The sequence below is a fragment of the Carcharodon carcharias genome, chromosome 13 (assembly GCF_017639515.1).
Source record: "Carcharodon carcharias isolate sCarCar2 chromosome 13, sCarCar2.pri, whole genome shotgun sequence".
NCBI classification, from domain to species: domain Eukaryota; kingdom Metazoa; phylum Chordata; class Chondrichthyes; order Lamniformes; family Lamnidae; genus Carcharodon; species Carcharodon carcharias.
The window spans coordinates 88,079,795-88,101,086 of record NC_054479.1 but is presented as its reverse complement, the minus strand read 5'-3'; the positions used below and the strand labels follow the sequence as shown (position 1 = coordinate 88,101,086).

Here is a 21,292-nt window from a genome sequence, read left to right as displayed (position 1 = left end):
GAAATTAAAAGGAGTAAATACTTAGCATCTGTGCAGAGAGAAACAGTTAACATTTCAGGTCAATGATCTTACAATTGTACTCAGCTTCTCTTTCTGCTGAAAGATTATGATCCTTACCTTATTATACAATAGAGAACCAAACTAGGCTTATAAAATGCAGAAGATTTTTCAAAAAAGGAAATAAGAGGAACAAAGAGCAAGTATGAGAATAGGTTAGCAGCTAATATAAAATGGAACCTATAATTTTTATATATAACCACAAGTCTAAGGAAGGATGAGGTTTGAATAGGAACCAAAAAGGAGAGACCTTGTGTAGGCTGAGGTATTAAATGAGTACTTTTTACATCTGTCTTCACTTGAGGAGGATGCTGCCAATGTAATGGTGTAAAGGAGGAGGCAGTCATGATATTGGACGGTATAAAAATAAAAAGGAGGCATGAAACAGGTTCACTTTCCCCCAAGTAGGAAAGTCACCCATTCCAGTTGGGGTGTGCCCCAGGTTACTGAAGAAAGGATGGGTGGAAGTTGCAAAGGCTCAGGCCACCATCTTCACTCTGCCTTGGAGAGAGATGGGGGTGGTGCCAAAGGACTGGAGGGCTCTAAATGTTACATCCCTGCTTGTTTTTTTTTAATAAAGGGCAGAAGGATAAAGCTGGCAACTATTGGCCTGTCAACCTAACATCGGCTGGGAAAACTTTGGAGACAATAATCCAGGAGAAAGTTGATATTTGGAAAAGTATGCCTTGACCAATCGGAGTTGACCGGTTGGTTTGAATTTAAACAAAATTTTGCAGTTAACTGTTCCCTCGTTTATTCTCCATGGCAATACCTCTACCAATCAGAGTCCACTTACCAATCAATCAGCAAGTGTAGTTTCTGTTCTTATCAGTTTAATATCTGATATGTCCCCTATTTGGGGGCCAATTATTAAATTGATTTTTGTTCCAGGGAGATGGAATAGGGGCTTGCACATTCTACTCCAAGCATCAACCTGATATTGCAATGTCTTCAGGATTGGTGCAGTTTTGCCCTCCACAGGGTGAAAGGGAAATTGAAGAAAAGACAAATTACAACAGAGCTTTCTTTTTAAACAAAAATAAGTTGTTTTTCTCTTTGAGAGTTGGTATTCTTGTGAATCTGTCCTGATGAGTGTAAGACAAAAAGCTACCACATGTCTCCTTTTCAGCAATGCTAAAGTGTTATTCTTCAGAATGAAGGGTTGTATCCAGTGGTGTTCCCCAGGGCTCAGTATTCTGACTATGGTTGTATATTAATGACTTGAACTTGGTACATTGTGTATAATTTCAAAGTTGTAGATCATAAAAAAAATCAAATATATACAATGAGCAGGGTAGTAACAGACTTCAGGAGGACATTGACCAAAGAGTAGACAAGCGATAGATGAAATTTAATTCTGAGAGATGTGAAGTGATACATTTGGTCTGAAGAATGAGGAGAGGCAATATGAACTAAATGATATATGTTGAAAGGGGCCGCAGAGCATGGAGACCTGGGTGTTTGTACACAAATCTTTGAAGGTGGCAGGGAAAAGTTGAGAAGATTGGTTTTAAAAAAAATGGATAAAATCCTTGGCATTGCCATGGGGAATGAAGCAGGGAATGGCTGTCCCCTGAGTTTTAGTTTAGTTGAAAAAGGTGCAATACATGTTCTTTCTGTTTGCAAAGGAAAGAGACCTCTGTGAATATATGTAGCTTCCAGCATTTATATCTGTTTCCCTTTAATCCAATGTGCTTGAATTTTGCTAACTAGTCGATAATGGGGTACTTTGTCAAACACTTGAAAAGTTGATATACTGAACAGCAACACAAGCCTCATCAACTCTCTCCATTACTTCATAAAATTTGATTAAGTTAGTCAAACATGATTTGCCTTTAACATATCTATTATTAGCCCATATTTTTCCAAAGGTCAATTTTGTCCTGGATTATTGTCTCTAAAGTTTCCCTGTCTGATGTTAGGCACAGAGTACAAAAGCAAGGAAGCTATACTAAAGTTTTAAAGCACTGACTAGACTTCAGTGGGGAAATATTGTGTCCACTCTGGATACCACACTTTAGGGGGGATGTCCAGAGTAGTGAGAGGGTACAGAGGAATGGCAGTGCTCGAATAGTACCAGGGGTGAAGGATTTCAGTTACGTTGAGGGACTAGAAAAACTGGGATTAATCTCCTTAGAAAGGGAAGCTTAATGGAGAGTTAGTAGATGGGTTGTTAATAGGGCGAAACTGTTTCCACTGGCAGGAAGGTTGGTAACCAGAGGATACAGATTTATGATCAGCAAAATAACCAGAGGAAAGATTAGACATTTGTTGCACAACTTCTGATCTGGCATTCACTGCTCACTGCCTAAAAGGCGCATTGATTGAAGTGGATTCAATAATAACTTGCATAAGGGAACTGGATTAAAAAAATGAAGGGAAGAAAGAAAGTACAGGGAAAGAGCAAGGACAGCTCTTTCAAAGAACTAGCAAAGCCATAATTGAGTGGCATGACCACCCTTTGTGCTGAATCTATTGAACCAAGTGTCAGTGAGGAACTTGTTTTAATTTGACTTCTTGATCCCACCAAGGTGTAGCTTCCCCTCTCCTTGGAGACTGCGATGCTATTTCTAATATAAGTATATCCGCATCTTAGGAGTGCCTTTTCTTGGATCAGATGTTAGACTGTCTGCACACATCAGCAAAGACCCTGTGTTATACAGAAGAACAGGGACTTCTCCCTGTGCCCTAGTGAAAATATATCTCATTTTGGGAAGGTTATATTGTTCCTGGAGGTGCCTCAGTACAGATTCACAAGAATCACTTGAGACTAAAGGGTTAAATTGAGGGTTAAATGTCATAGACTAGTCTTGTACTCCTGCAAGTACAAATGTTTAGAGGGAGTCTAAATGAGGCATTTAAGATTTAACAGATTCGAAAAGGTAATGAAAGACATGCATTGGTATAGTGCCTTTTACAATCATATGTCACAAAGCTTTTTACAGCCAATGAAGCACTTTTGAAGTGTAGTCACTTTAATGTAGGAAACACATTGGCCAATTTGCACACTGCAAACAGCCATATGATGATGACCAGATCATCTGTTTTTGTGAAGTTGATTGAGGGATAAATATTGGTCAGGCCACTTGGGGAGAACTCCCCTGCAAAAAGAAACTATTTCTTGTTTTTTTTTTAATTCATTCAGAGGACGTGGGCTTCGCTGGCTGGGCCAGCATTTATTGCCCATCTCTAGTTGCCCTTGAGAAGGAGGTGGTGAGCTGCCTTCTTGAACTGCTGCAGTTCATGTGGTGTAGGTACACCCACAGTGCTGTTAGGGAGGGAGTTCCAGGATTTTGACCCAGCCACAATGAAGGAACAGCGATATATGGATGATGAGTGACTTAGAGGGGAACTTCCAGATGATGGTGTTCCCATCTATCTGCTGCCCTTGCCCTTCTAGATGGTTTGGAAGGTGCTGTTGAAGGAGCCTTGGTGAATTCCTGCAGTGCATCTTGTAGATGGTACACACTGCTGCCCCTTTGTATCGGTGGAGGAAGGAGTGAATGTTTGTGGATGTGAAACCAAGAATATGAAAGCATAACATTAAGATTAGACCTGGTCCCTTCAAGGGGCATATCAGAAAGCACTTCACAGAGGATAGTGGAAACCTGGAACTCCAAAAATAGCTATTGAGGTTGCAGGTTACTTAGATATTTCAAAATTGAGATTGAAAAGGTTTCGTTACGCACGGGTTTAGGGTTACGGAACCAGGGCTAAGATCCAAATCAGCCATGATCTCATTGAAAAGCAGAATAGGCCAAAGGGGCTGAATGGCCTCCTCTTATTCCATTGTCTTGACTCCTCAATAAATGTAACTGACACAGATTGACTGACTGTCGGTTATCTCGTTGCTGTTTGTGGAACCTTGCTCCCTACAGTATCAGTTATTTGGCGACGTAAACAGTGACCACAATATTTCCAAAATAATTCATCGGAGGCCCTATTTTGTTAATTGATATGTGCATAAGAAATACAAAGACACCATTTTTTGAAGAGCGGGGAACTTCTCCCAGTGTCCTCTCTAAAGTTGACTAGACCTTTCTAATCTCCTTTGCTGTTTGTGGGATTTTGCTGTGTACAAATTGGTGCTCATGTTCATTCATAGAATAGTGACTGCACTTTAAAAAATACCTCAATGGCTGTAATCACATTGAACATATTTCCTACATTTGTAACAGTGACTACACTTTTAAAAAAAGTACTGCATTGGTTGTAATGCCCTTTGAGACATCCAGAGTTTGTGAAAAGCACTATGTAAATTCAGGTCTTTCTTTTAACAGCTTGAGGATGAGCTTGCTGCTATAGAAAGCAAGTTCTCCTCTTAGCATGAGTAGACCAATCTGCCTCTATTTCTGCCAACTTAGCATACATGGAAATGATAGGCAGAAAAAAAATCATCTGACCTATCAAGCTTAACCCCCACTGTCATGATGTCTCAAGCATGATTCAACACCCCCAGAGGTTCAAGGGTTAAATTGAGGTTGTGTAAACTTGGTTAGTAGTCACTTGATTTTGGAAAGTCAAAGGCCATCTAATAGAGGTGTTCAAAATGATTAAAAAGATATGTTAAGTTAGATGCAGAGAAGCTATGACCTATGTTGGAACCCAGAATAAAACATAGGTCACTCAGGTGAGTGGGAGTAATGAGTCTGCAGACAATGGAACAATTGAAATTTGCTAGACTGAGCTCAGGTTTTTCATAGGTAAGGGAGCTGAGGCATATGGAACAAAAGATGGATCAAAATCTTGACCTCCCTCCCTAGCTGCGCTGAGGGTGTACCTATATCAGATGGATTGCAGCAGTTCAAGAAGGCAGCTCACCACCACCTTCTCGAGGCATTTGGGGATGGGCAAAGCAATGCCCACATCCCATGAATGAATAAATAAAAAACTGTAGCTCAAGTATGGATTGGGCCTGATTTAATGTCAGAACACCTCAAAAGGGCTGACTGGCCCATGTTCCCTATCAAAATTGCAGTATTGTTAGATCACACTTGGAGGGCAATATACAGTACTGCTCTCCAATTTATAAAAAGGATATAGGGACACTAAAGAAGCTGGAAGCAAGGTTTACAAGGGTAACACCAGAACTGAGAAGTTATACCTTTTTTTTTAGAAAAAATTAAACAGGCTGTGGCCCCTTTCTCTAGACATGTGGGTGACCTGTGGTTTGTAGTGACCTGTGGCCTGAGAGTGACCTGACACAAGTCCTTAAGATTATGAAAGGGTTTGATATGGTAGATGAGGAGAGATGCTTCCACTTAGCCTACTGCCAATGCTACGCCCATCTGTGTTTGTGCACTTGGCCATGCGGGCGCAGAATCTTATGTCGTCATTTGCAGTGCCAGTTGGAAGCCGTTCACCCAATCTCTGATGCCAGCGGCAGGTGAGCAGTAGGGTGCAGCCTCCCTTGTGATTCCAGGAATCGGGAGGGAGCAGAGGAGGCTTCTGATCCCGGAAACTGTTGACCCCGTTTCTGAGCCCCACAGTAGGAGGGCAGTTGGCGCACAGCCTCCCCACAGTTTCCGAGGATCGGGGTGGGGAGGGAGGGTAATTTAACCAGTGGCAACCACAATTCTGTTTGCACCTTGGGGCTTGTTTCCCCCAGCACAACACATTTAAGTACCAACAGGGCAGGTGGATGATGGAATATACAATTAATTACACTCCCCCCCTTCCACACCACTAATATATGCTGTTATGACAAGATGGTTTAAGAAAGGTGCCTTCCCAAAAGAATGGTTGAAAAAAGCCAGGAAAAATGTTAAAGAAATGAAATAGGGTAAAGAAAGGACCCCCCCCACCCCCCCACCAAGAAATTCTGCTGCATATTATATATTACAATATTTGCAAATCCAGGGTCAGTGATCACCACACTTGTGCCCTGCTGCATATTTGCACCCCCCAACCCCTTCAGCCCTTTAAAGATGGCAGCTACACTTAGGACTGCGCATGCACAGTGTTGGCAGCAAGGGCAGCCTCCCGCTTAAGGGCAATTTGAAAACCGGGCACTGTAAATATAAGATAATTACCAATAAATCCAATGTGGAATTCGGGAGAGCAGTGAGAATGTAACTTGACACATGGCGTAGCTGAGGTAAATAGCATAGATGCCTTTATGGGTAAGTTGGATAAAGCACAAGAAAGTACTAGACCAACACCCTGATCAAATGAGAATGATGTAGGATTTGAGGAGGCTTGTGCAGTGAATCGACATTGGCATTTACCAGTTGGGCCAAATCGTCTGATCTATTTTGTTAAGCCATGTAATTAAGACCCAGAGAGGCAAAAACAGGGACGTTTCCTCTGACCTCTTTTGGCTATTGATTCAAGTCCAAGAGACCACATTGACCATACATGTATTGCTTGATATTGCACCTATCTTTTTATAAGAAGTGATTTCTGCTCCAGCCCAGGACTAGCCCAGCTCTCTCTCTCTCTCGGCTGAAGGGCAGCTTTCTGCCAGCACTCTACACATGAGCTGGCAGTCTTTAATCCCCCTGCTGCGATTGTGTTTGGAACTACCCCATCTGCTCCACTAACCCTCTGCATCCCCACCAACCTCTCCACCACTACAGCATGTGATCCCACCCCCCCACCCCCTGGGGTGATTAGATCTATTTAGAAGGGTTTTTAAGGTGTATCTTTGCAAAATGTTCAATTCTATCTCCCATTATAACTACTTGATATATATTACTGGATTGCATTCTCTATATAAAAAAAAACAGCCTTTTCTGCCTGCTGCATATCCTGTATTTTTAATTCATTCACTCGATGTTGGGCATTGCTGACAAAGCCAGCATTTCACCTTCCCTAACCATCTTTGAGGAGGTGGTGGTGAGCTGCTGCCTAGAACCACTGCAATCTAGGTGGCACAGGTACACCACAGTGCTGTTAGCTAGGCGATTCCAGGATTTTGATCCAGCAGTGGTTAAGGGACAATGATATGCATCCAAGTCAGCATGGCGTGTGACTTGGAGGGGAACTTTGAGATGGTGATATCTGAGCAGGCAGCTGCCCTTGTCTCCCCAGATGATAGGGGTGCTGTCAAAGGAGCTTTGGTGAATTGCTACAGTGCATCTTGTAGATGGTACATTCTGCTGCCAATTGTGCCAGTGGGTGGAAGGAGTAAATGTTCACAGTGGTGAATGGGCTGCCAATCAAGCATGTACTGTTGTACTGAGCTTTCCTCAGCTGAGCCCTAAAACTGCTGCAGACTCCATCAATTAGATGAGATTTATTGAAATCAAATTGACAAACTGTGACCCCAGTTTTTTAAAAAAAAACAAGCTCTGCCCTTTTAAAACTGGAACTCCACAATGAATTTGACTGACTGATGTGTCAAAGCCAAACTTACATGAGTTGGCAATATTAATAGTTGTGGGAGATGGACAACTAAAGGTTACTCAATGCCATGGGGTGATTAATGCTTCTTGACACATTCTGCTATTAAATAACCCGCACCAACCCTTTACATTTGAACTGTCTACTGGAACATTGCCGAGGTAGTGCCTATTGTTTCCTCCATCCACGCAATGCTCTGTGAATCACCCATATCCTCAATTCATTTTGGTATTGGGTGTGGTAGTGTTGTGGTTATGGTCGTTGGTTAGTAAACTAGAGGTCATGAGTTCAATTGTCACCATGCCCATGACCATATAGAATGGTGGAGTTGGCTCAAAAGACAGCAGAATTTACTTCTGCTCTTATATCTTATGTTCTTAAGTTGTAAACTTGAGAAATTTGAGAGTGGGGCTGGAAGGAGAGAAGAAATGAGCATGAAAGCAGCAGGGTTTTAAACCCAACAACGTTCACTAATGTCCTTTTTCAGTGAAGGAGACCCCGTCATCCTTATCCAAACTGGGTCTATAAGCAGGGTTGCCAACTCGAGTGAGGTTAATTCTCTGGAGGCTTCATCACATGACCTTGCACCTCACAGCATCCTGTCCCTGTATTCCTGTCATCGGTCCATCCACAGGCTCCCCACACCAACTGAAAAGTGAATACACTTTTTTGTTGCTTGATTAGATTAATTTTAATTTTAACAGTTAGCAAAACAGCCTTTTCTTTCCACTTCCATATTTTTACTACCAATAAATGGAAGATGCACTTTTAATTAATGCCTGTGATTTTTTTTCTGGGTGTTGTTTGCAGCAGAGTCTTAGATTAATTTTCAATTCCTGGAGAGTTGGTAACACTACCTAAAAGGTTTCTAAAGAGAAATCTGAACATCTCGTGATTAACTGACAGAACCATGCCTCAAGATTTCAAACGAAAACAAACTTTATTGAACAGAAAAGAATTGAGCAAAGCAAGTACTATTAACAACACTATAGTTTATAATTACTTATGCTACAAAATCTGTTTCACTTACTAACCACCCCCCCAACCCCAATTCCCTCAGGAGTTCCCTTATACATCAATCTTGATGGTTTATTCACCTCTGTAGGGACCAGCCCAAGGGCATGCCACAGCTCTCCAGAATTGACTTTAATTCTTCCCAGTGTTCCAGCTATTCTCCAAGGTCCAAAATTTTATGGGAATTCTTTTATTAACTTTTTGGCTAAAACAACCCTCCAACTTTTCTTTACAGACTGTGGACGCCTCCATCCCTTGTTCTGGCTGCTGGCAGATACCCAACTGCCTTCTCACAGCTTCCAAACTTACTCTGCTGACTGCTTTATGCCACAAGGCTCTATAAGGACCACTGTAGATTTCTTTCTCTAGCTTCAAATGAGGCAAATCTTCCAGATGCATTTCCCCTCATGAAATCCAAATTGCAATTGAGCCTCACCTGCCTGCCATATGATGAACGATAAAGTTAATATTTTCTCTGCTTTATTGAAACCCTGACATCATAACATTCATCTCCTTTGGTTCTTGTAGACTGCATCTCAGAGTTTCATCAAACTATAACTGCAATTGCCTGCTTTCTGAGCAAACACCCAAATAAATTAAAGGAAAGATCTTTCCAACTTCCACAGACTATCTCTATGACTACGTGACATGCTTTGGGATGTTCTCAAACTGAAAAGTAAAGGCATTGTTTTGACTTCAATTTTTGATTCTGTAACTCATATGAATGATTTATATTGCTAGGATCTGATTGCCCTTTCTCCAGATTCCCTGGGCCCATAAAGAAATCCTCATGTTTACAAAAGTTGCTTTTAGCTTTCTTCCAAATACATAAATTTAAATATTTTGTTGAAATAACTGTAGATGTCATGACTCTACCCAAGGTTTAAAGATGGGTCATCCATTGTTTGTGTTCACAATAAACAAAGGTTAGCTTTCAAGTGCAATTAACTTGCAAGCTTGCTTGTTTGAGTTGATTTGGCATCAGAGTTGTTTTTACCAGCTTCTCAACCAGATGCCTGCATTTATCTACAGTTAAAACTTTAATTCCTAAAACTAAAAGTTATATTCTAAAACATTATGAACTAACTTAATTTTTTTTATAAAAGACTCAATTTGGAAAGTGTGAAGTCTTGCCCATGGCAATGTATTGAAGGTCAATTACAATCTAAACATAAACACTAACAGCTGGGCACGACTTAAACACCAAAAGCAGGCCATTCTATCCAACCGGTCTATGCTGGGACTTATTCTCCAGAAAAGCCTACACCACCCCCCTACATCGAAACTCCTTCAGCATCTATTCCCTTCTCCTTCCTACTTCTCTAGTTTCTCTTTAAATGCATCTATATTATTTGCTTCAATTACTCTTTGTGGTAGTAAGTTCCACATTCTCAGCACTTTCTAGGTGTGAAGTTTCTTTTGAATTACCTATTGCATTTTCTGGTGGCTATCTAATATCAATGACCTCTAATTTTGTTTTCCTCCACAAGTGGAAAAATCTTCTTCTCTACAGCTACCCTAAAGAACTACTTCATAATCCTAAAGACCTTTATTCATTCGCTCCCTCCAACCTTTTTTCTAGAGTCCAGCCTGTTCAGCCTTTCCCGATCTGGTATCATGTTTGGCAGTTAGTTTCTCAGTAATTGAGTGGCTGACTTGTGATTGAGTAAGGAGTGCCGAGTCAAACTCGGGTACTTTTCTGTAGGATGTGAAGAAAAACTGGAGAAAGTCACTTGCGCTTTATTCCATGCATTAATACTGTCTAATACGTTATGCATTACTGATTAGTAAATAAAAAAGGAGAGAATTCTCTTGAATGAAAAATTAGTAATAGACATCATTGGTCCTCTAGTCTCCATACTCATTCACACAGCTTGTGCATGTATTGGTAAAATGGTGGGAGGAAAAGCAGGGTGCACTGGGATTTTTTGGATTGTCAGAAATAAATATTGGGAGATGAAAAATGGACTACTGATTTGCTATTGCCTATTATACACTATTGTACAAAATTCAGATCAATCCTGTGTGTGTGTGTGTGTGTGTGTGTGTGTGTGTGTGTGTGTGTGTGTGTGTGTGTGTGTGTGTGTGTACGCACCATGGGTTATGTTTAATCAGGCTATTCATTCTGCTGAATGTCTGATAATATTTAACTTCTCCCAATATTGGAACTTTTACAATTAATATTTTAAGGGAATACAGTAGGATGAGGCCTGTATCCTTACCTTAGTGAAAAATATTGCACTCCTTTCTCCCCTTGCTCTTGTAATTTTAAAAATGTCTCTCTTAATCCTGTTAAAGCCACCATTGTGTTTGAGCGACTCAGCCTCAAATAGTAACCATATTCCACCTTTGTTATCAGTGCCTGGCTGTCTGGATTGCCTAAGTAGTTTGAGTAAAGAGGAGAGAGGTTGATGCAAGCAATCGGTCTGCTACAAAACCACATTAAATGCAACAGCTCGACCAACAGGGTAAGATGGAGTTGCAGCAGAGAGGTGGACTGGAAGGGAGTGAGAGTGGGATTAGTGCTGTGCTTGTAGCACTAATTGCAACTCTTACACCCTTCAAACAAAGATACCACTTGGACCACAGTGTCCTCCTATTCCATTCCAAGTTAGGATCCTAACCACTGGGGGCAGTTGTACAGCTCCTGTGATTTCAGAGACTTGGGAGTGGTCACCACCTTGGTCACGTGTTACAAGAAAAGGGAGGAGTGTGAGCCTTACCCTCAAAACTAGATCTAGAACATTTTCATACAATATTACCCCAGTGGCACCTGAGTCAAATAATCTGTCTCAGAAAAAACTATTTTGTTTCAGACTTTTAAAAAAAATATATAGTGGGCAATAGCACCAATATAAAGTGGGAGGGTGTAGAGGGAATGTTCCATAGAAGGTTGGGTTGAGGAAAAGTTGATTGAAGGGCTTCTCGTATTTTGGATCATGAACTGTTCTCTACTTCAATCCAATGCACATTTGATCAGGTGGAAAAGTGTCACAGAAATGAGCCATTCAGCCCATCAAGTTTATGCCCCACTCGAACCTCCTCCCACCTTTCCTTATTAATTAATGTAACCTTCTATTCCCTTCTTCCTCATGCTTGTCTAGCTTACCCTTAAATGCATCTATACTATTCACTTTGAACATTTCTTGTGATAGTGACTTCCACATTCTCACCACTCTTTGGGTGAAGAAGTTTCTTCTGAATTCCCTATTTGATTTCTTGGTGACTATCTTCATTGGCGGCTCCTAGTTTTGCTGCTTGCTATAAGTGGAAGCATTATCTCTGTATCCACTCTATCAAAACCTTTCATAGCTTTTAAAGGTCTCTATTAGGTCACCCCTGTCCTTTTTTCAAGAGAATCAGCCTATTCACCCTGTCCTGATGGGTGTAACCTCATGGTTCTGCCATCATCCTTACAAATCTTTTTGCATCCTCTCCAGTATCTATATATCTTCTCTTATATGATGGTGACAAAAGTTGTATACAGTACTCCAAGTATGATTTAACAAAGTTACAATACAAGTTTTGTATAAATTTTTTCAATTCTATCCCTTTAGAAATTAATCCTAGTGCTTGGTTTGCTTTTTCATGACCTTGCTACCTGTTGCTATCTTTATTGACTTGTGCATTTGACCTTTAGAGATTTGTGCATTGTTTATCCTTTCTCAAAGGGTGAAATTGGATTTTTTTTTCCATTGCATTTGAATAAAAAAATTTTAAATTGTCCAATCATGGAATGTTGGCTAGTTGGCAAGGCCAGCATTTATTACCCATCCCTAAATACCTTTGAGAAGGTGGTGGTGAGCTGCCTTCTTGAAATTTCATTGGTGCACCCACAGTGGTGTTAGGAAGGTGGAGCTCCAGGCTTTTGACCCAGCAATAAGTTCCATCAGAGTGATGTTCACCTTGAACCGGTCAGCGTTTTTCCACTCTTGCTTCTGATATGTTGAGAGTGCAGTATTGTGGCTTGAAGGATGTCCCATTTCACTTCTGCACTTGGTGTGGGAAAGCCAAAGAGCACCTGCTCAATCGAGTTGGGAAACTGTTGGTTTTTATCTGAGTAGGCAGAATGGCTGGTATTGATGGAGGATGGCATTTCTGCTTTGAATGAAAAAGCTTCAAGGGTTACACCCTCGCCCTGGACCACACCACAGAGTGATCTGTATCACAGTCAGCGCTGTGGCAACTATGTGTTGAGAATGCTGGTCAGAAAGTCACATCTGGTGATAATCTCCAGCTGGTATCAATGCTCTGAACTTGGATGTCTCCAGGACATCTTGTGACATGGTTTGTTCTGAAAGAAGGTGTCAGTTACACAAAGCTCATGGTAGCTGTAAAGCTCAAGTAGTCTCAGTCCATTCTCATTTATCCATTCCAGGCCGTGATGTCTGAGGTAGGAGACCCATGGTCCAAGCCTATTCTTGCATTGAAACCTCCCAGTAGGTAAGGATGTTCTGACTATGGATTGTGCTGAAAGCGGCTTTGAGTTCCTTGTAGAACTGGTCTTTCACCTCTATAGTGGAGCACAGCATTAGAGTGTAGATACTCATGACTGGCCCTGTTTGAGTTGAGGCAGATAGAGGAAACACATCCTGAACCATTTTTGGGGGGGTTCTATCAGCGAGAGTAGCAGTTTCCTATGATACAGATCACTCTCAGGTGTGTACCCACAGTATTTGTGTGACTGGCATGTTTAAGCTTCTGGTCAATGGTGTCTCGCAGGATGGGGGGTGGGGTGCAGCATGGTAATCCCATTGACTGTCAAGGGGAGAAGGTAGATTCTCTCTTGTTGGAGATTGCCTGGCATTTGTGTGGCACGAATGTTACTTGCCACTTATCAACCCAAGTTTAAATGTTGCCCAGGTCTTGCTGCATATGGGCACTGACTTCAGTATCTGAGGAGATGTGAATGAAATTGAACATTGCAATAATCAGTAAACATCCCCATTTCTGATCCTACAATGGAGGGAAGATCAGTGATAAAGCAGCTGGAGATTGTCAGGCCTTCTGATTGCCATTGGCTTCAACTTTATAAGGCCGTTGTACTTTCTGAAGACAAAATCTTTAAAAATTGCAGATGCTTAAAGCTTGTAATGAAGAGGCTAGTGCTTGCTGTTTCTAAAGAGAAAATATATGTTGACATGTTCGGCATTTGTCAAATTGGAAGAACTTAAAGCCTAATGAGAAATGACTTCATCCCATGAAAGCCATTTTATAATAATGGATCTCTGCACAAGACATTAAACCTGTCTTTTCTCTCTTTGGAGAGATGGGTTTATTCTATTCCTGGACTGCCCGATTCAGAAATAGGGATCTCATTCATAATCATTAATTGAAGTAGAAGGGGTTAAAGAATGTAGTTTGGATAAATGGAGGCAGAGCCAGATATGTTTAGATAGCTATGTATGTGTAGTAATTATTTAGTGTGTAAAGTACCTTTAAGAATAATACTTGTTAAGGAAGATCACATCTGTTATAATCCTTAGGAGAGCTGTGCGGGCTACCTCAGTCAGTGGAGAGGTAGTTGGAAGCTCACGTGAAGCTGCTGCTGGGCATAATGTAAATAAACTTAATGTTTCCAGTCAAGAAATGTCTGTAGATCAATTCTATTACTATTGGTACAACTCAGCCACCCTACAACAAACTGATGATGAGGATAAAATAGGACTGAACAGAAAATATCAAGTTAAAAAGAAATCGGCACCAAACCTCACCCAGTGATTGTAAGTAGCAAACTCCATTAGAATTGAAGAAGTTATCCTCTCTCAAAATTCCACAATTTTGAACCAGCTGCAGACAATTAGCCTCAATACATAGAATGCCTCCCATTCCTTTTTCTAGCAAACGGGATTATGGGGGAAATAAAGAGGCGATCAATCATCTTGAGTATTTGTGGGAGCAAAACCTATGGTTTGATTCGAAGTTTGATGACACCCAGTGCCCCAGATTTGAATTTCAATGAATTGGTGGACCCATGAAGGGTCACTTTTAACCAAAGCCCTCAGTCACAATGTAGAGGTTCAGGTTTAATTCACGAAATAGAGCGCCGGGTGAGACAATTACATGCTACGTGGCAAACTGAAGCAGCTAACAGAACATTGAGAGTTCAGTATGACTCTGAACGACATGCTCAGAGATTGTTTAGTGTGTGGTGTGAAAGAGGACACTATTCAGAAAAGATTATTGTCCGAAGTGAATCTGGATTTTTCAAGAAGGCGCTAGAGATAGAGCTGGCCATGGAAAGCACTGTAAGAGGTTCAAAAGCAATACAGAGTGCACAAAATGGCACTGTCCTCCACATCGGACAGGAAACCTCAACCAAAAGTGACGTGAAAAAGCAAGACACTGCTGAGAAGCAGGAAACAGCCCCAGTAGCTGAAGGATAAAGAAAAATAGCTTAGCAGCAAAATTGTAGAATAGTTTTAATAGAGGTAGAAACGAGCAGTTTTTTAGAGATTGGCAGTTTTTAAAAATGGTATGCTACTATTGTCACAGAAATGGACATATGATGAAGCAGTGCAAGGAAAGATTCAAGCAGGCTTGTAAACAACAGAAGAAACCCAATGAAATTCAGACATTTATGTTGTTTAACCTGAACGTTGGAAAGACAGAACCAATATTTGTCAGTGAAAGTAAATGGCAAACCTGTTAGAATGCAAGTGAACATGGGAGCTTCCACTACAGTAATTGGGGAACAAACCTTCAGATACCTGAATAATGGTGAACATCAATTAAGCTTAGAACAAACAGCTGCTAAACTAAAAACTTACACAGGTGAAGACATTCCAGTAAAAGGCATAAGCAGAGTAACTGCCCGTTAAGGAAGCCAATAAGCAAAGCCACCATTGCTGGTGTTGAGAGGCAGAGGACCAAGCCTTCTAGGGCAAAATTGGCTATGGAGAAACAACCTTGATAGGCCACTGAGATTCTAGAAGGAAGCATTCCTGTTTTAAAAAAGGAGTATGTAAGGACTCAACCTGAAGAAATGCTGACTGTCTTAAACCAAAACCTGGAAGAATAGCTGAAGGCACTTGAAGAGACTCTGCTGGATGACAGAGTTTGAGATGAGGTTGAGCTTGCAGGGAAAAAGAAAACCTGTTGAAAGACCTTCACAGATGACAAGATTCCCTCAGGTCAAAGTTTGTACCCCTGGAAAAGTATGAAGAGAAACAGAAAGAATTCAGCACCTCTCTGACAAACTGAAGAATGAGTTGGCAGAGAAAACACAACAATGTTCAATTTTCCAGGAGGCAGCAAACAAATACAAAAAAGAGACCAAAGAGCTGAAAAATCAGCTACATGAAGCCAAAGAGGCCTTGGAAGCAAAAGTTGTAGACTTTTCCAAGAAGCAGACAGATAAAGAAATTTTAGGAGACTCAGCCACTGAGTTCAGACAAGTTGAACTGTTATCTGAGAGAAGTCTGGCCAATAGTGAAGTTTTTTTTTAAAAAAAGGCCAAGGTTAAAGTCTGTGCTAGAAAGAAGAAGGCATGTAGCAAGAAGATACAGAAATACTAATAGGGCTTTAATTCTGGCAGCATACGAATATACTTTCGTACATAGGCCTGGCAATCAAATCACAAACACCAATGCCGTTTGCCTTTACAAGAAAATGATGAGCTCATCCTAGTTCCACAGGAACTGGTCTTACTGTTGAATTTCTTAGATTCCTCGCCTGTACGTGCTCGACAGATCAGAGACTGGACAAGTCGGGATCCAGTCCTATCTCAGGTACGAGAAAAGTGCTATATTGTTGGTCACAGGAGCCCATATCTGACTAAATGAAACCGTAGTTTAACAGAAGACATGAAATAACCAGACAGGATGGCATCTTATTGTGGGGAGCACGAGTGATAGTTCCTCCAAAGGGAAGGGAGCCACTTTTAGTTGAACTACAGAGTGCCCATCCAGGAATTTCCCGAATGAAGACCATAGCACACAGCTATCTATAGTGGCCTGGGATGGATGGTGAAATAGAGAGTTTAGGAAAGTACTGTGTGCAATGTCAGCAACTGCAAAAGTTGCCAGTGACAGCTCCATTACACCCTTGGGAATGGCCAGGTAGACCCTGGGTGCAGTTACACATTGACTACGCTAGATCTTTCCTGGGAACAATGTTTCTGCTCATTGTCAATGCTCATTCAAAATGGTTGGACGTATGTGAGGTGAAGTCACCAATGTTGGGCACTACAATGGAGAAACTACATCAGAGTTTTGCCATTCATGGGCTACCAGAAATAGTTGTTTCCAATAACAGCACAGCATTTACAAGTGCTGAGTTTCAACGGTTTATCAACTTCAACAATATCACTTGTGAAAACTGCACCATATCACCCAGTACAGACCAGGTTGAAAGGATGGTTCAAACATTCAAGACATGCATGAAAAAGCTGACTGGTGATTCCTTGGCAACCAAGCTAGCATGCTTCCTCTTTCATTACAGGACTACCCCTCACACAACAACAGGTGTCACACCTGTGGAGTTATTGTTGAAACACCGACTCAGGACGAGGTTGAGTTTAATAACTTTAGAGGGGAAGGTGGAAAGGAGCCAGGGAAGCCAGAAAACCAGGCCTGACTGGCATAGCGCAAGAAGAAATTTACCCTGGGAGAGCTGGTATACATGAAGAATTTTGGGAAGGACCAAAGTGGTTACCAGATGAAATAGAGGCCCTGTCACTGCACTATCTTACCACGTGGAGGTGGAAGGCTGGATCATCTATAAATATATGGACCATTTAAGGAAGAGAGACACAAATCATCAAGATTTGGTTCCACCAGCGATTATAACTGGGTCGTCGTTTCCAGTTGAGGATACTCAATCCAGGACTGACATGTCTGATATTCCTGTAAGAGTTGAGGATACAGAACTGCAAGTGTCCACTGATGTTCAGGCAACTCCAGAAAAGGAGGCTCCTGACAAAGAATCTGAAGTTGTGGAGCTGCAACGTTCCACACGTACCAGGAAACCACCTGAAAGACTGAATTTGTAAATTCCTTACCCAGTGAAAATATTATGTTGTCTTGACAAATATTTACTTGTAAATATAATATGTATAGCTGAGTTAAAGGGGGAGGAATGTAGTAATTATGGTTTTATTTAGTGTGTAATGCACATTTAAGGATAATATTTGTTATGGAAGATCACATGATCTATAGTAACCAGTAGGAAACTTGCACAGTCTATCACAGCAGTCAGTGTAGAGTTGGAGTTGAAAGCACGTGTGTAATTGCTGCTGAGTATATTGTAAATAACCTTAGTGTTTGCACCCAAGAAGAGTCTGCAGATCAGCTCTATCACTAATAGTACAACTTAGCCACCCTACAACAGTATGCCTGTATGATAGTCAACATTCTATGAAGCTGGTTTGCCCTCTGCATGTGAGCAACAGCCCCTTCTTTCCCCTTCTGATTCATTTTTGTGAAGCAAAGATTTCAAAGAGAATTGGGTAATTATTTGAAGAGAAATGTGCAGGCTATGGGGAAGAGATGAGTGGCTGGAGGCTGCTGAGCTACACTTGCAAAGGGCCAGCATGGATCCAATGACCTCCTCTGCACTCTAACAATTCTGTGATTCCAAGTTGTCCTTTCATTTAGAGTGTCAGTGTTGAAGAAGCTTTGAAAGTTGTAGAATATCTGAACCTTGGCTAAGTGAGCACTCTGCTCTTGCACTATTCGCTAGGAGGATATGCTGTTGTGACTGGTTTACACATTTTACTTTCTCAATGCATTGTGACTGCGATCAGACGCTACTTAACTCATTGCTGACCATTAATTATTGAACCAAAATTGATAAATGCTTAAATGAGATAAGGAAGACCATTCAAGAGTGATGACAAAAGCATTTCTTCTCATACAAGGTATTAAAAATGTGGAAATCTCTTCCCCAAAAAGCTTTTGAGGTCAGGGGCCAATTGTAAATTTCACAACTGAGTTTAATAGATTTTTATCAGAGTATTTCTGGGTTACAGTCCAAAGTGGATAATTCTTTATTATTTCATTGGATGTGGGCGTCACTGGCTAGGTCAGCATTTATTGCCCATCCCTAGCTTCGCTTGAGAAGGTGGTGGTGAGCAGCCACCTTGAACCACTGCAGTCCATATAGTGGGTGTAGGTACACCCACAGTGTTGTTAGGCAGAGAGTTCCAGGATTTTGACCCATTAACAGTGAAAGACCAGTGATATATTTCCAACTCAGGATGATATATGGCTTGGAGGGGAACTTGCAGGCAGTGGTGTTCCCATGCCTCTGCTGCCTTTCTCCTCCTAGGTGGTAGAGGTTGCAGGTTTGGAAGGTGCTGTCAAAGGAGGCTTGGCAAGTTGCTGGAATTGAAAATTGATATACAAATCGACCATGGTCAAATGAATGAGTGTTACAGTCTTGAGGGGCTGAATGGCTTCTTCCTGTCCATATGAATTGCCTACCTATGTAATGTGATTGCCCCTTAATACGCTCTTAATGACAAGCAAGCCATTCAGTCATCAGCATAACTAGAGATGGGCAGCCTTAAAGTCCTACCCCTACCTTGAGAGCAAATAACCAACAAAAACAGACTGGGGAAAACTACAACAGGAGTCTCTGGTGCCCTGCTGTGTCCCTATTTCTAATAGGGACCAACGAGCATGTAAAATGTTGCAAATTTCCAGTTTTGACAGATACAATACTTGGGGAAGGTTTATGTTGAAAGACCCAGTGCAGAACCTCACATGATGGGAAGGTGGGTGGATGTGTGGACCAGCTCAAAGATCTCCAAGAATTTGCTTAGAATTGGCACTTGTGATATATTGTAATATAGTGTGTTTTTGGTGTTTCCTGGCTGTGTATTTAGAAACACTAGTATAAATTGAGCATGTCATCTGCATAATTATCAGCATATGGCTTCGTCATCCGTGCTAGCTGCCAAAACAGACAGTTGTTAGTTCAAGGTGGAAAAAAATAAATGTGTAAACTCGTGCCATCATAGTCAACAGTTTGAAAATGAGTAATAATTTGATTTTTTTTCTGTCTGGAAATTTCAGTTTAAATCCTCCTTTCAGTATCATTTCTTAGAATGTGGTTCAATCTACCTCAGAATTTCGCAAAGTCAATGTTGTTAAATCTCAGAGCAGGCACATGAAGTCCACCCACACTTAAAAGTTCAAGGTGCATTGTTTCCAAGCAGTTTGAAAAGCTGGCGTGTGTCAACACAATGAGACTAATTCCACCTTAAATAAAAAAGCCCTTCAGCTCCTGTGTCTGAAGAATTTAAGTTCTTGGCACCGAAGCCAACACTTTTATATGTCACTCAATAAAAATGTTCTTGGAAACCAGCGAGTTGTATAAATCTCACATTTTATTGTCCAGATTTTATAGCAATGATCTCATTGGAGTGCCAATGTTTTGTACTTCATGTACAATAGAAGAATGCTGGCATTGAATGAGGGAAGTCTTGAAATCACTTTTAAGCCCCTAGCTTCTTGAATTCTAACTGATCCATGCCCTGATTTTGAATTACATTTGTTTTCTCTTTTCTTACTCTAACAACCCTCTCACACAAATGTTGAAACCCTATCTCTGGTCCTGAATGCATGCTGGTGGCTACAAAGGATCATCCCTCCTATAGAACTGCTCGTTCGCAAAACCTACGTACACTTGACGTGACTCAAAAAAGAAATGCATTTATATAGCACCCTTCATGATCTCTCAATGTTTGAAATGTAGTCACTGTTGTGGTGTAGGAAACACAGCATCCAATTTGCACACAGGAAGTTCCATAAACAGCAACATGATGAAGACCAGATAATCTCTTTTTAGTGATGTTGATTGAGGAATAAACATTGGCGAAGACACAGGGGAGAACTGCTCTTCTTCAAATAATAGCACCTTGCATTCACCCGCCAGGACAGAAGGAGCCATAATTTAACGTTTCATCTAAGTATAGCACCTCCAGCATTCTCTCCATACTGCACTGCAGTATCAACCTTGATTTTTGTGCTCCAATCCAGGAGTGGAATTTGCATCTGAGTCAGAAGGTTGTAAATTTAAGAGTGCTACCAAATTAGCTCTGTCAACACTACTGCACTCTTCCTGGTGTTGATTTAGGTCATTGACAGTTCTTCTCTGAGGGAGAGAGCAAAGTCCAACAGTGATGCCCTTGAAGACCATCATTTTCCAAAATGTAAAGTGCTGTGTTAGATGCAGTGATGCAATCCTCATGGAGTATTCTCAGTCCTTTTCCTTCTGCAATGCAGAACACAACTTTCTGAAAATGAAAGGGCAATAATGATCAGTTTCAAACAGCATGCATTTATGTAGTGACTTTGACACACAAAAATGCCCCAAGGTGTTTCACAGAAGTGTATTCAGACACATTCTGAGCAAATTGGGAATTATAATGAAAAGTTTGGATAAAAAAGTAGTGTGGGCATTTATATTGCCCGAGACAGCTCAATCAATCTTGCTCACTGTGGGCTTGTTCCCCATGAAAGCTGACAGCAATTCAGTCTCTATGACATAGTTTATGCAGGGAGTGCAGAAGGAGAAGATAAACAATTAATTCAATTGAAAGGAAGTATAGAATTAAAGGGGGTAAGGGGAAATGAGCATGCACTTTTTAATTAAAATGGAATCAGCCAAGGGTACTTGCACTCGATGGAGTCTTTTAAAAAAAAAAAGCACCCCAGGTTCAACAGGTCAGATGAACACTCGAATCTTTCCCAAACCATGTGCCCACTGATAAAGGAGGGAACCTCCCTGCATTGAACTCTAAATGCAGCTGAATATTTGTGAACATCAAAGGGGTTGATTTTATTTTTAGGGTATTTTAACTCAATAACTCTGACTCGTAAATGCATCAATTGTACAGCACTAAACTAAGATGGCTGTTAACAAGTGGAAA

General features: G+C 41.0%; 1 protein-coding gene and 1 pseudogene across 1 annotated transcript in view; both read left to right on the top strand.

The window, feature by feature from the left end:
• The window catches only part of LOC121286105 (lymphoid-restricted membrane protein), a 158,583-nt gene that overhangs the window by 63,055 nt on the left and 74,236 nt on the right, over nucleotides 1-21,292 (top strand). The window lies entirely within an intron of this gene.
• LOC121286599 lies at nucleotides 826-1,028 on the top strand (annotated as a pseudogene).